Source organism: Priapulus caudatus, unplaced genomic scaffold, assembly GCF_000485595.1.
Source record: "Priapulus caudatus unplaced genomic scaffold, Priapulus_caudatus-5.0.1 Scaffold683, whole genome shotgun sequence".
NCBI lineage: Eukaryota > Metazoa > Priapulida > Priapulimorpha > Priapulimorphida > Priapulidae > Priapulus > Priapulus caudatus.
The window spans coordinates 161149-163012 of NW_014577744.1; positions in this window are offsets into that span (position 1 = coordinate 161149).

Sequence of the window (1864 nt, forward strand, 5' to 3'; positions counted from 1 at the left end):
AAATAAATATATATATATATATATAATATATACCTATATATATATATATATATAAATTTATAATAATTTTTTCTTACTGTATTACTGCATTATATACGCCATTTAGCCTAGCCTATATAGATATATATATATATATATATAATATATATATATAATATATATATTATATCGTTTAACTATAGTATAACGGCCTTATAGCATATTGCATCTGTCCCGATGCCAGTCAGCATAGGTAGTCGAGACTCGCCGAGTGCTTGCGCTCTTTGATGTGGTCGCGGGCTTTTAGGGAAATTGCGACATATTGGTGGCCAGCATTTACGATGTGTTACTCCAGCGGCCTTGAAGACACGCGTGTAAGCATCGAGCATGCTCTCTGCATCCCTCGCATCCTTACACGCGTATATACGCTACGCCCATCAGCCCAACATACTCGAAACTAGTGTCGGAGGATAGAGACACAGAACAGGGAGATACCTAAAAACATAGAGATACGGAGCAAACGGAGATACGCCCGCCACGCACGCACGCACACGCACCACGCACGCCCACACGCACGCCACGCACGCCACGCACGCCACGCACGCACGCACGCACACAGCAGCCAGCACGCCACACACACACACACACACACAGCACACCACAACACACACAACACACACACCACACACACACATATAATATATATATATATATAATATATATATATATATATATATATCATATATATAGGAGCGATACAATGCAAAGTAGACAGTAGCAGGATTATATATATATATATCATTATGCATACATAGAAGGAACGAGGCGCACCCAGACGTAGCAAAACTGAGCCATCGAAATTCTCTCTCTCACGCATAATGCCTTTCGAACGCACGAGAATTTCCTGACATGTTTTTCGAATGTTTTTGAAAGTTTATAATCGACGCATGGTTTTGTGATGAATTCCGTATGTACATAAAAATCCCGTACATGTACTTGCGGTTCTATCTACTTTGCCATGAATTTCGTGCATATTGTATCTACCGCACGCCAGCACGCCAGGCCCCACCCAAACAGGGCAGGCAGCAGGCATGCAGCCCGTAGTAGGCCAGATAGGCCAATCAGGCAGGCAGGCAGGCAGCGCAAGGCAGGCAAGGCAGGCCAGCGCAGGCAGGTAGGCCAGCTAGGGCAGCCGCATGTAGGCAGGCAGGCAGCGCCAGGCAGGGCATGGCAGCGCAGGCAGGCAGGCAGGCAATCAGGCAGGCAGGCAGGCCAGGCCAGGCAGGCGGCCAGCAGGCAGGCCAGGCAGGCGGGCCCCAGGGTAGGCAGCTAGGCAGGCATGCTTAGGCAGGCAGGCAGGTAGCGTAGGCAGGCAGGCAGGCAGGCCAGGCAGGCCATGCAGGCAGGCAGGCCAGGCAGCCAGGCAGGCAGGCCCAGCAGGCAGGCAGCCCTAGACAGGTAGGCAGGCCAGGCAGGCATTGCAGGCAGGGCAGGCCATGCAAGCCATGATAGGGCAGGCCAGCGCAGGCAGCCGTAGGCAGGCAGCCAGGCAGCCCCGTAAGCAAAGCTGCCAGGCAGCCGCAGGCATGGTAGGCAGCAAGCAGGCAAGCAGGCAGGCAGGCAAGCTACGCAAGCATGCAGGCCAGCGTAGGCCCAGGTAGGCCAGGATGTAGCGCCCATCAGGCAGGCAGGCCAGCAGGTATAGGCCCAGAACTAGGCAGGCATGGCAAGCAGCAGGTAGGCAGGTAGGTAGGCAAGGTAGGCAGCGCAGCGCAAAGCCCAGCAGAGCAAGGCCAAGCAGGCCAAGCAGGGCCAAGCATCGTATAGGGCAGCTGAGGCCAAGCAGGGCATGGGTTAGTAAGGCCAATATCGGACTGACTTGTAG